The following is a 13,384-nucleotide window of genomic DNA, read 5'->3' as shown; positions in this document are numbered from 1 at the left end:
GTGACCTCTATTTGGGGTGTCGTTGGGTTTTACCTGGACCAGTAGGACTGCGGGTGGGACTGGGTCCTCACCCTTCTTGGGCCGGACTTGGCGGAGTCATGTTTTGAGGTTCCTCAGAACCTTGATACAACTTTTCCTCTACCACCCTATCAGGCTGGTAAGGTGGAGTGTTCGGAGAGGAGGCAGGGTTTGCAGGCGCAGCGGCCATCACTGTTAACAGTCCCACCTTTTTTCTCTCCTCCTTACTCAGTTCCTGTATTAGGCGACTAATGTCTCTTTCACCCGACTGTGGTTGGTTAGACTCATCTTTGGTTTTGTCTGCCTTGTTTTTGCCTATTTGCTTGTTCTTTTCGTATGGGTTTCATCGACAGACGGACTGCGGCGGCGTCTTTCCGGGTGTTGTCTACCCCGCTCGGGGTAGTCTTGGGACCCATTACCGTTGTAATCCCAATAATCTCGGTTTTGCCAGGTTTTCCACCGGTTAGGGGGAGGCCTACCTTGACGAAAATCCAAGGGGTACTGGTTGGAGTCAAACCGTTGTGAGTATGAGTTTCTACCTGACCACGGTGCTTGTGCGTTCTCACATCCGGAGTGAGATCTTTGATAGGGGTAACCTTTCTGTCTGCTTTCCGACTGGTAAGACTGTGAGGAGTTTGGGGCCGGCCTTGGCTTAGCCCCTGCACCTCCTTCCAGCTCCAGGTCTAAGGACGGAGTGTTGATGTTTAAGACACCGGTAGGTTCCATGGGTTTCACCATTGTTTGTCTTTGTTTGGCAAAACCCTTCATAGCTAGATCACGTAGCTGTTGACTGTTGAGGGTTTCCGGACATGCCATGATCCCAAGGTGATGACTGGTTGTTGGGTGAAGATTCCTAATGAAAAGTTGGAAGTTGGAAGAAGTAGAATTCTTCTTCCATCTCAATGTCATTTCTAGCCTCAAAGCTTTACAAAGGTTGCCATAATCACCTTTGATGTGAGAAGGTTGTCTTTGTATGAACTTGCTGACGCGTTGGTCGGAAGTCACCCTAATCAGATAGATTATGTCATCTACCGAAGCATTGGGGAATTTTCGCAGATAAAACTCTATCTCTTCAAGGTAAGAATTGATGTCATGTACGCCACCTGGTTTAGGCTCAAATCGGCTTACATTGCGGGCCATCTTATTCAGGTCTCGGTCAGAGGGTCCACGCATGGGGTAGCCGGTTGAAGGTGGGGAAGGCTGAGGGAGAGGAATCCCCCTCATATGATAGAAGACAACCCTATGCCAGTCCGTGAAGGAGGGGCTAGAGCCATCTCGACAGCAAATTGAAGCTCCTCCATGTCAGCGTCTCTAATTTCCTGACGTGTAAGTAAAGCTTCTCTAGCTAATTCAGAAGTTTCCAGCTTGACCTTAGCTGACTCCAGCTGCTTTTTTCTTGTGACGAGTGTCAAGGTTTACAACATGGGCCGTTACCTTTTTGAGGTCGTCAACTGACTCCTGGCACTGTTGCTCACGCCACTGAAGGCGCCTAGCGAGCACTTCATTCTCATCTATCAGTTTAAGCTGAAGTTTGCTTCTTTCCGCTGTGGATTCATCCCGTGGTTGCTCACGGTGGTCTTTGAACTCAGAAACTCATTTTTCGGTTTCTACTAAAGACTGCTTCGTTTCCTCAAGTTCTGTTTTGAGGGCTTGGGTCTCCAGTACTTGGAACTCGTGTCTGCACTTGTCCTGTTCTAACAGGTGGTTAGCCTGTTTAAGCTTGTAAACAACGCCACAGCTAGGGATGCCAACATCTGTTCGCGGGCCTTACCTCCCAGTGGTGTCGTTATGGCTTTACATGAAAGTTCAGACAGAACTCCCTCCAGGCCAGGAGGTGTTGTGTTACGTATCGTGTCTACATAACCATCTATCACCTCCTGTGCTAGGTCTACCAAGGCTGTCTCCAGGTGGTCCTGGGGGTCTGTCATGCTAATTGGAGATGAACTGCCAGGGATTCTATTCCTTTCTTCGTTTGAACTCATTTCGTCAAAGTCTTATTTAAGAGTAACAAAACAAAGCAGAAAAAAAAAAAAAAATTCTATCAAGGTGTGTAAATAATTTTAGCTTTGAGGATCCTAGTAGGCAGGGTAAGATTGTGGTAAAAGAGAATGAAAGGTGAGATGACTGTACTTTATTCTTTGATGTAAGCTAGTTTTGAACACCCTGTGTACAGGTGTTAAATACCTAATTTGTTTTGAAGGAGGGCAGGTTTTGATGCCTAAACTTCAAATTTCAATTTAATTAAAATTCAAATTCAACCACCTGACATCATCTTCGCAAGGCAATGCCTTTCAGGCAAATCCTAAGCAAATGTCAAATAATCCCTAATTCAATCAGTATGATAAGAGTCAATATCAAATGTGTATTTGCAATTGCTAGTAAAATTTGTTCCTTTGGTTAACACAACACTTTCTTAAAGTGTGTCTGGGTGTTGAAGTGTTTTTATTCTTGTTCACTTTTAAGCAATCTAAAGTTTCTAAGGGAGGCAATGGTTCTAAACCTAAGAGGTTTTACAAGAGCATTTTAAATCCAACCTTCAAATTAATAATATGGTTAAAAACGAATAAAATAATTTTTTTTTTAAATATTAAAAAATAAAAATAAAAATAAAATCAAAGTTATTAATTTAAGTGTTGTTTACAAATTCAATCAATGATTGCAATTTCACAACAAAGCACATCAGTTCAACAATGCATTATGACAGCGTGTCGCTATAACGTTAACTTCAATGGGCTTCACTATTGCCTGGGCTTAGGTTTGCTGACTTCAAGGATCCAGGTTGTAATTACTGAATGTCACCACCAGATGTAGTCACTTCCAGGTTTTACAATTTACTATTCAATTCGGCCACTAGGGGCCCTAGTTCCATCTTTACGACAGCCAGCAACCGGGGGCGCTGTCTTAGGTTTGCGCAGTCGCGCCCTCTCACTTCCTGGTGAATCTCACTTCCTACAGGAAGAGGCCGGCTGGAAGCTTCCTTGGCTCCGCCTCCTCTAATGAGGCCGCTTGTCACTCAAAACTGCTTAACTCAGTTTAGTCCAGCCACTCAAGAGTTAACTTCACCGCAGCTGCTTTCCAGTAATTCACAATACACGCAGACCAGCTTCAGCTGCCGTCATCAACACTCAGACCTCAGGACGCAGGGAACTTTCACAACGTTTCTCAAGCACTAGTTTTCACTTTTATTCAAGTGATCGGAATATTTTCTTCTGTTATGCGGGTTTGTTTCCTTCACATACAGGCATACAGGCCTCGCGCTGCAAGTAGCGGTTGTTAGTGTCAGCTATTCTCTAACAAACAGGCTATTTCTGTCCATTAATTTGTTCTGGCACAGCGCAGCAACAACATGATCAGAATGTATCATCCAGAACCTCGGCACAGCGCGAACAGTTCTAACCAGTTTATAAATGTGCACAATCACAGTCTGGAGCATTTATTCACTCGCAGCTCTTCAGGAGGGTAAGCCTACTTTTATTATGGCTAGAATATATTAGTCGCTGAATTAATTATGAATTAACTCGACTCGTTAAAATTTAGGATTCATTATACCTCGAAGTAGGGCACCACACCAAATTAAGACAGGATGAACTTTGGTGAAGATTTAATACCTGTTAGTAATTTAAAGTAATTGATTGTTAAATTTTATCAGTCTCTTCTTGAATGCGTTAATTCGTACCACAGCCTTTATCAGTGACTAAACTTTCTGTAAAGAACGGAAGACTCTCACAACGACGTAAAGTTAGAAACATTTATTTGACTACCTAACAAGGAGAATACAGGATAGTGCACACTGAATAGACAAGTGAAAAGGGTTAAATGTGGATATAAAAAAGCTTAAGACCAGAGTGATTCAGACCTATGGGGCTGGTTTATAATATTACTTGCGGACTGAAACTGGTTCTAATTAGCCGGCCAACAGAACTCGGATCAGAATTTAACCGTCACCAACGTTTAAACCAAGAGCTGCATTAAAAGGCCAACCTTACTTTGCCGTTGATATTACAGTTGCCCTGACGTCTTACAGTACCGATGCAGGTTCGTAGGTCCGCGCCCCGGTGTTTGGCGGACCTTAGTTCTGTTTTTTTAATTACCCTAGGAGGGTTTGATGTTGTAAAACACACCTTATCTCCTGTTGAAACAAGTATAAAAATGTCTTATCTACTGCTCCCTTCCTGTGACGCTGAGCAGAACAACCAGACACAAAGAACAGCTTAAACAGCACTTCCTCTTGAGGTCCTACATTGTTCAGAAATCCAAACGTCTGCTGAATGTGTTTATAGGACAAAAACCTCTGATCCTGTTCCGTGACGAGTCTATGACAGTAATAAAAACTGTTGCTTTGAACTTGTCTCGGCCTGGTCATTCACAGTCATGTTCAGCACTTTCATCTGCTTGTTTTTTTCTTTTTCTCTGCCTCTGTGAGTCCACTTTGTAGTGCTGAGACACAATTTGAGACATGATTTTTGCATCACTCTCAAACTTGTCAAAATCATCCCTCAGGCTGGCCAAAAGATCCCTCAATGAGCTGATCAGAGTAACATCGTTACATAAATACAGTTCAACTGCCTGTAGAGCCTTGCTGGTCTTGTGAAAACGTTGAAGTATGTTGTTCCACATACCACACAGAAAGGCATTCTCTAGTTTTTCCATTTTCATGTACAGTGCCCGGGCTTCATTTCGAGTAGTTAGATTTTGGTCACCACTTAACTTTTGCAGTGACTCTTGTATTCTGGCATAGTTCTGGTTCAGTGCCTTTGTTGCTTGCACGTGTGCTGACCATCTAGTGTCTGAAATACTTTTTAATGTCTCTATTCTGTGGTTGTCTTTGGGCTGTAAACCTGCTGTAATTATCTGCCAGTGGGGCGTGGAGTTTAAAGAAAAATGAAAAAGTTTCTGTACAAAGTTGAAAAATTCCTCCTCGTCAAGACAACAGTTAACACAGTTAACCCCCACTAAATTTAGTGTGTATGCAGTGCACAGTACCCACTCTAATAAGGGTCTGTTTAATGCGTGCTTGTAGGCAACTGTACATTCCAGACATGTTGGCTGCATTATCATAACACTGGCCTCTGCAGTTGTTAATATCAATGTCCATGTCTTGCAAAACATCAAGAACAGACTGACAAAGTGACTCTCCTGAATGACTCTCAATTGGCAGAAACTTTACGAAACGCTCTTGGATGCAGCCTTCAGGTGACACGTAGCGCATAATGAACGTGAGCTGGTCTGTGTGCGCAACATCTTGAGTGTCCACACTGAGCGAAAAGTATTTTGCCACTTTTATCTGACTGATTATCTCTGTAAGGACCCACTCTCCCATCAGTTCAATTAATTCCAAACCTGTTGCTGATGAGAGGTATGATGGTGTTCCCTCGCCTGCATTGCCATATTTTTCTATATGCGCTTTTAAGAACTGGTCAAACTTGCTGATAACCTGATTACTCGCTGATTTCTCTGTGTCCCCTGACAGGAGGTCCTCGCTCTGCTAAAAGCGTCACCACAGCGACTACCCTCTTTAAAACTTCAGTCCAATATTCGCATTCACTGTCAATAGTGAATCTATACTTCCAGCATCAGCACAGCCCATAACATAAGCTACCATAGCCTTTCTGTGATGCTCTGATCCTTCATGTTCGGCCAAGCGGACAGCTGCATTTTTCCAGTCACTATAGCCTGCTGTCAGTGCAGACAGAGTATCACAGCTCCCAAATAGTTTACACGCAAAAAGAAACACTGTACCTTTTGAGGAAGAATAGAGCAACCAGTCTCTTGGCACAGTTTCACCATTTGCCAGTTTCCTTTTAAACAGGGTTTTTGAAAAGTACCTTTTTTGGTGTTTGTTCTGTCTTTCTGAGGCAGCATATCTGCGTCTTTGTTCTGACAAGTTTCAGGGCCCATTTTAACCCAGTATGTCTTCATGTCTTCATCAACTTCATCCCAGCATGCAGGATCCGAGCTATAGGTAGCGGGATCACTGGCCTCTTGTGTGCTCTCCGCAACAACGGACTCCGTGGGCGGGGTGGCTGAAGCATCTTGACTTATTACCGGGGTGTTTGTGGGACAACATACTGGTGTTTCGGGTAGTTGAAGTGTCGGCCCCTCTGTCTCAGTGTCCTGATTTGAGTGAGATTGGGAGGCACTGTCGTGGTTAATTTGGCCGCTGTCTTTGTCCTGGCCAAAGCCAGCTGTAGCTACAGCTTCAGTTGCTGCGCCAACATTAACGTAGCCTTTAGACCACTCTCATGAACAGAAGAGTTCAGTAGATCTTGGTGCCGCTGTTCTTTCAGTCGTTGTGCGTTTCTTTTTCGTGCTCCATTATCACATTTCCTTTCAGACATTTTGCCGCTATACTGTGTAGTAACAGTAGGGGAAAGTATCATTTGACAACAAAACTGACCTTATGAACCCGGCCACATGATGGCAGCTGATTGGGTAAATGTGTCCCATAACTTACCAATGAGCAACTTATTTTGTTTTAATGTTTCTAAGGGCCCCAATAGGAGACACGTTTTTATTTCTCCAGTGTAGTAAATAAAAAAATGTAAAAATAGTCTGGCCAATCCAGGGCCCCTGCACAGGTTGGGCCCCTAGTCTGAAGCCTAGGTCAGCCTGTGCATTAATCCGCCTGTGCATGTAAGACAAGAACAAACGGATCAAAATTATATTTAATCCTGCGCACAACAAAGGGAAACTAGTGAAGATAGCACACGGAGGTATCACAGACTTTGACTTTGCGGAAAGCATCAACCTCCATCGGAGTACAATACAGGGGGGATCTTCCGTCATGGATGATTCTCAACAAGGCGGAGTATTTTATATCCACCTCACGGAGCCTTTTCTTTACTGAGTCAAATGCTGGTGTTTCGGTTTAACCAGCAACCATGTTAACAGGACACCTTCAGCTGAGAGTGTCAGTGGCCGCCTTAGTAAGTACAGATGTTAGTCTGTTAGACTTTCGCCACAATATTAAAACATAACATTATTGTGGCTGTCTGATCCTCCCCCGGAGTTGGTTTGAAGAAATGTGTTAGTCGCGTTTTTATTAAACGGTGCTTGTTGTGAAGGAATACGGGAAAAGAGCGAGCTGCTCTTCCAGTGAATTAGTTGCTATGAGAGTCTTGCTTTGTTTCCACAGTTTATACGCTATTTGTGTTTGTCCCTGTGAAGCACTCCGATGAAAAAGCAACTGGACTTGGTTATTTGTCTAGGAAGACATTTCACTTCACTAATGGCACTTTTTACAGACAAAAAAAACACTGCAACATGGAGCTGATAACGGAAGAACGCATGCATCTGAGAGGTGCCCTCACAACTTGTGGCTACCCCAGCTAGACCTTTGTGAAAATGGCAGCTGCTTCCAGAAAGAAAACCAAAGTGGTTGAAAAAGAAAACAGGAGGAACAACATAGTCATTCTGTGTGTGCCTGGGGTATCAGAGAAACTCAGGAGGATCCAGAAACACACTCAGACAGAGACTAGTACATCCCAAGGACAGAACACAACACACCCACATCTTGTTTATGCTGTCCAATGCAACGAGGAATGCAAAGATTTCTACATTGGAGAAACAGAACAACCACTGTATAAACACATGGCCCAACATAGGAAAGCTAACTCCTCAGGCCTGGACTCCGCTGTCCACTTACATCTTAAGGAAAAAGCCCACTCCTTTGGTGACAACAATGTCCACATCCTGGACAGAGAGGACAGGTGATTTGAAAGAGGAGTAAAAGAAGCCATCTATCCAAAAGTAGAGAAACCATTGCTAAACAGAGGAGGAGGTCTGAGACATCACTTATCCCAATTTACAATGCTGCCCTTTCATCCCTTCCCAGGAGATTCAACAATCTAACCTCAAAGAACAACTGTCCACAAAAGGCCTCCTGTGACTCCAACGACTGTTGTTAAGACTCAACAGAGCACTAACGAAGTCGAAACCTACTTCCCATGGCACTTTGAGCCCAAAGGGCTCCAGTGACATCATTTACAGAGACCGAACATTTTCTCCATGAGCAGAAACAAGTTGCATCATCAATGACGAGTGGAGATGGAAAGTCCATCTTGCCAAGGAGTTGTGGGATAAGTTGCTGTATGAAGTTAAACATATCACGGCCCTCGGCCCGTGATATAGATCTGCCTTAAAAGTTCTTTATTTGATGTCAAAGTCCAAAAAAAAACTGATTCAAATGTTTATCGAGTGAGGATGAAATGAGTCAAAAGCAAACGTTTCAAAGGTGAGGAAAATTAGCTCATAATGCAGACTGAAAACTCAGTAGATGCTCACTAAGATTCGCAAACGGCCATTTTGAAAAAAAGTATTTTGTTAATTCTTGGGGGCAAAAAAAGACTTGGAAAGCTGAGGAATGCTCAAACATTCCACAGGTGAACAGGTTCATTGGAAACGGGTGAGTGTCATGATTTGGTATAAAAGGAGCATCCCTGAAAAGCTCAGTCATTTACAAGCAAGGATGGGGTGTGGTTCACCACTTTGTAATCAACTGCGTGAGCAAATAGTCCAACAGTTTAAGAACAACGTTTTTCAACGTACAGTTGTAAGGAATTTAGGGATTTCATCATCTACAGTCCATAATATCATCAAAAGATTCAGAGAATCTGGAGAAGCTCTACACCAGCCCCACAACCCCACCCCAACCCCCACAGCAGACACCAGGTTCCACCACCCCCTGCCCCCCCTACCACACCCCCCACCTCCCTGCTGGCCCCCACCACAGTCTCACATCCCCCACTGCTACCACCCACCCCCCAGTCCGGTCTCAACATCACAGCCAGCCAGGTGAGGAGAGAACTGGAGAAGCTCAGCCAGATAAAAGCCGCCGGTCCGGACCGCATCAGCCCTCGCGTTCTGAAGGCCTGTGCCAGCCAGCTCTGCGGAGTTCTCCAGCACCTCTTTAACCTGAGCCTCCACCTTCAGAGAGTGCAAGTGCTCTGGAAAACATCCTGCCTTGTTCCAGTGCCCAAAAAAGGCCATCCTGGGGCACTGGATGACTACAGGGCGATTGCACTGACCTCTCACATTATGAAGGTCATGGAGAGGCTGGTTCTTGCACACCTCAGACCCCTAGTGTGCCCATCACAGGACCCCCTACAATTTGCATATCAGCCCCATGTTGGGGTTGATGATGCACTCATCTACCTGCTGCAGGAAGCCTACTCCTCCCTGGATAGACCCAACACCGCTGTCCGCGTCATGTTCTTTGACTTCTCCAGCGCCTTTAACACAATCCAGCCCAAGCTGCTGAAGGCCAAACTGGAGAACATGCGGGTGGATTCTCCTCTCGTCACATGGTTAAATGACTATCTGACGGGCAGGCCGCAGTATGTGAGATTACGAAAATGTGTGTCTGACCGCCTGATCAGTAACATCGGCGACCCCCAGGGAACCGTGCTGTCGCCCTTCCTCTTCACCACCTACACCGCAGATTTTAAGTACCGCACTGAGTCGTGTCATCTGCAGAAATTCTCTGATGACACGGCCATTGTGGGGCGTGTAGAGGGTGGAAGGGAGGACGAGTACAGGGACCTGGTCGGCAATTTTGTCAAGTGGTGTGAGGAGAACCACCTGCAGCTGAACGTGGCAAAGACAAAAGAGATGGTGGTGGACTTTAGGAGGAACAAGCCCCCGCCCTCTCCAGTCTGCATTGGTGGGACAGACATAAACATTGTGGACTCCTACAAGTACCTGGGTGTGGTGCTGGACAACAAACTGGAGTGGACCACAAACACACAGGCAGTCTACAAGAAGGGCCTGAGCCGGCTTTACTTCCTGAGGAGGCTCAGGTCCTTCAATGTCTGCAACCGGATGCTTCAGATGTTTTATCAGTCTGTTGTCGCGAGCACCATCTTCTTCGCTGTGGTGTCCTGGGGTGCGGGCATAAAAGCAAAAGACGCGAACAAACTGAATAAACTCATAAAGAAGGCAGGGTCTGTTGTTGGCTCTAAGCTTGTCACCCTGGAGGAGGTTGTGGAGCACAGGACGCTGGCAAAACTGCTGGTGGTCATGGACAATGTCTCCCATCCCCTCCATAAAACCCTGGACAAGCTTCAGAGCAGCTTCAGCAGCAGATTCATTCAACCCCGCTGCCTTAAGGAACGGCACAGGAAATCATTCCTACCTGCTGCCGTCATACTCTACAACGCTGCACAACGACGCTGAGCGGTGTGACGGCCATAGCCGTGTGTACTTGTGTGCTTGCCTTTTTGTTGCCTTTTATAGGTGTCTGTGGCCTGCTGCCTTTGCTGATGGGAAGCTGTCTGCTGCTGTAGCCCTGCCTCTGCTGCTGTAGCCCTGCCTCTGCTGCTGTAGCCCTGCCTCTGCTGCTGTGTGTCTCCGCCTCTACCTATGATTGCCACTGGCTGCACCTGTGGGGGAGCCTTTAAAAAGCCCGGCCTCCTGAGTTCACTCTCTTCCTGACTGCCGAGATGAAGCTTGTACCTGTGGGGATTGTGTTTATTGAATTCACAAACTGGAAGTAAAAGTTCACAATTGACTCTGTTGTGTGTGGTCCTCCCTTCTTTGTTGCGGCCTTAACGAGCAGGTCGTAACAAATGGGGGCTCGTCCGGGATGAACATCTAGGGCATTGATCTATATATTTATTGATGTTGGATATTTCTTTTGTTTGGAAAATATTTGGGGAGGGGCCATACTAACACATACTGCTTTGCTGTGGTGAGGTTTGGGGATATTGTTTGTAGCTGCAGAACCATGCCATGTGCTCAGACAGTATCTGGCTGTGGGGGAGGATTTTAATCATATAAAACTGTTGTCCTGACTGGAGCGTTTGTTTATTCCCCCAGACAGGTTGTAGCAACAGTTCTTCGTTAGGAAGGATTGTTGAGGTTGTTGTTTTTCAGGGCTGTTTGTTGTTTTGGTGTGTTGTCCGTGTGGTTAGTAGCAATGGTCTCGGGGGCACCATCCGTAGCATTGGCTGGGACAGTTTGTCTTCCCCAGTGCAAGCGGGTTTTAGGTGCATAAATACCCACCACCAGTACACATACGAAGACTAGGGTCGAGTTAGCTAGAATTTGGCTAGGCAGTTCAGGGGGGAAGCTCCTTTTGTTTTTTTTAATCCCATTCACTCTAGTGGGCTGTCTGTGCTGTGCTATGGTTCTGCCGTAACTGGTGAACAGAAATTTAAAATTCTGTGTGATTGGGGTATTTAATATCAAAAGTATGTCTTGTGACCATAGTAATCCGTTGGTCAATGAGTTTTTACAGCGGCCGGTGCGTAGTACATTGTCTCAATTTAAAAAGGCAGATTTGATTGACTTGGCTTTGCATTTAGGCTGGCAAAAACCTGAACAGATGCCTAATAAAACTGAATTAAAGGGCATTGTTGAGGAGTTGACAAAGTCAATGGATATTATTGAACCTGAGCAGGTTAAAGGTTTTGATGTGATGCTTTCAGGAACATGTGATAAGTTATCTGCGGAGCAGTATATGCAGCTTGAGAAAGACAAGCTCGGGCTGGAACGGGAAAAATTGCACTTTCAGTTGGAACATAAAAAACTGCAGGCTGAGCAAGCATATAGAGCTAGGGAAATGGATATACAGGCAGAGAGGCTAGCTTTGGAAAGGGAAAAGTTGAAGCTGGAACAGTTAAAACTGGAGTCTTTGAGGGAAAGAAGGTCTAGCGAATCTCTCTTGGGGGCTGGAGAACCATGGCAACCTGTTGGTCCTACCAGCTTTGATGTTGCTGCTCAGTTGCGCCTGTTACCCAAATTTAATGAAAGGGATCCCGATACATTTTTTACTTTGTTTGAGCGACTGGCAGATTCTAGAGGATGGCCTGATGCAGATAAAACATTAATGCTACAATGTGTATTCACAGGTAAGGCACAGAGCGCCTATTCTTCCCTTAACTCTGTTGATAGTTTAGATTATGCTAAAGTAAAGGCTGCAGTACTGAAGGCATACGAGCTGGTGCCGGAGGCATACAGGCAGAAGTTCAGGAGATGGAGGAGGGATGACAGGCAAACGCATGTTGAGTTTGCACATGAAATTTCAGCTCACTTTGCTCGCTGGTGCTCTGCCTCTAATGTTGATAACTATGAGGATCTATGTAATCTCATCGTGTTAGAACAATTTAAAAACTCTGTGCCACATCACATTGCCGTGTATATTAATGAAAACAAGGTTAAAACAGCTTCAGTAGCTGCTATTTTAGCAGATGAATATGTATTGACCCATGTTGGTGGCTCAGAACAATATAAATATGGTGCAAAAGTCTCAAAAAGAGAGAATGGGGGGTCTAATCCGTACAAGTATGGTGGTTCTCATCAAGACTCCCAGACTTGTGTCAGAAATGTTCCAGGGACAGATGGTAGATTTGATCCAGGAAGGGTCTGTCATTCCTGTAAAAATAAGGGTCACTGGAAGGGGGAATGTCCAATTTCTAGGTCTGATCACAATGTAATGGAATCTAATGTGTATGTCAAGTCTGCAGGTTTAGTGGCTCCAGGATCATCAAAGGTGACTGAACCACTGCCTGCATCAACTTCTCCGGTGCTCCCAAAGGAAGATATGTATGCTCCTTTCATGACAAAGGGTTTTGTTTCTATTTGTGAAGGTGACCGGAGGCCTGTTAAAATCCTGAGAGATACAGGGGCATCACAGAGCTTCATTGTAAAAGATCTGCTGCCATTTTCACCAGCTACTGATACTGGTGACGCTACTCCAGTTCTTGGCATTAGTTTGGTCCCTTTAAAGGTACCTTTGCACCGACTTAATTTATTTTCTGAGTTGGTTGAGGGCGAAGTGGTGATGGGAATCTGCAATTCATTGCCTATGGATGGCGTGGATGTTATCCTGGGTAACGACTTGGCTGGGGCGAAAGTGTGGAAGGATGTGTTACCACCACTGGTACTGACAGCATCACCAAGGTGTTGTGAGGAGCAAGATCAGTGTTCAAGACAGCATCCTAATGTTTTTACTGTGTGTGCGGTGACTCGAGCAATGAGCAAGGCTAATTCACAAGCACATTCTTCAGAGTTGGGTTCTCAAGGGGAGCTGCCTGAGAAAGTCCAGGATAAGCCTGTGCTGTGTCCTTTCCCTTTGCCATCCATCAGTAGGGAAGAACTCATTTCTGAGCAGGCAAAGGACCACACTTTAACACATGTGCTCGACATGGTTTGCCACAAGAGCAAAGTAGGAGAGCTTAAAAATGGCTATTTTCTTCAAGAGGGTGTGCTGTTGAGGAAATGGTCTTGTGTAGTTAACAATGTTGAGGTGGATCAGGTGGTGCAGGTTGTGGTGCCAGCAGCTTTTAGGCAATTGGTGTTACATACGGCGCATGATGGTGCGGCTGGGCATCTGGGAATAAAAAAAACCTATGATCGTGTGCTTCGT

General features: G+C 45.2%; 1 protein-coding gene across 1 annotated transcript in view; it reads left to right on the top strand.

Moving 5' to 3' along the window:
• Positions 1 to 13,384, top strand: part of sgsm2 (small G protein signaling modulator 2) — a 230,214-nt gene that overhangs the window by 163,550 nt on the left and 53,280 nt on the right. The window lies entirely within an intron of this gene.

The sequence above is a fragment of the Echiichthys vipera genome (genome assembly GCF_963691815.1).
Source record: "Echiichthys vipera genome assembly, chromosome: 5".
Taxonomy (NCBI): domain Eukaryota; kingdom Metazoa; phylum Chordata; class Actinopteri; order Perciformes; family Trachinidae; genus Echiichthys; species Echiichthys vipera.
Note: the sequence above shows the minus strand (reverse complement) of the source record. Positions and strands in the feature narration are given on the sequence as shown.